This window comes from Montipora foliosa, chromosome 1 (assembly GCF_036669935.1).
Source record: "Montipora foliosa isolate CH-2021 chromosome 1, ASM3666993v2, whole genome shotgun sequence".
NCBI classification, from domain to species: Eukaryota; Metazoa; Cnidaria; class Anthozoa; order Scleractinia; family Acroporidae; genus Montipora; species Montipora foliosa.
The window spans coordinates 58725565-58725771 of record NC_090869.1 but is presented as its reverse complement, the minus strand read 5'-3'; positions in this window follow the sequence as shown (position 1 = coordinate 58725771).

Here is a 207-nt window from a genome sequence, read left to right as displayed (position 1 = left end):
GTGTTGTATTGGTTGGTATTGCTGTGCCAACCTTTTTCATTTTGCTGAATGTTGGGGCAAAATGTTTGTCTGTGATCAACAACGTTGGCACATTAACTAAAGTGGCTTAAAGTGCCCGGTCGTCAACCCTTAAAGGCAAGCAATGTACTTTGGATAGCTAACAAACTCTTGGCACCCACATTTGACTTGATTTGAGTTAATGCAATT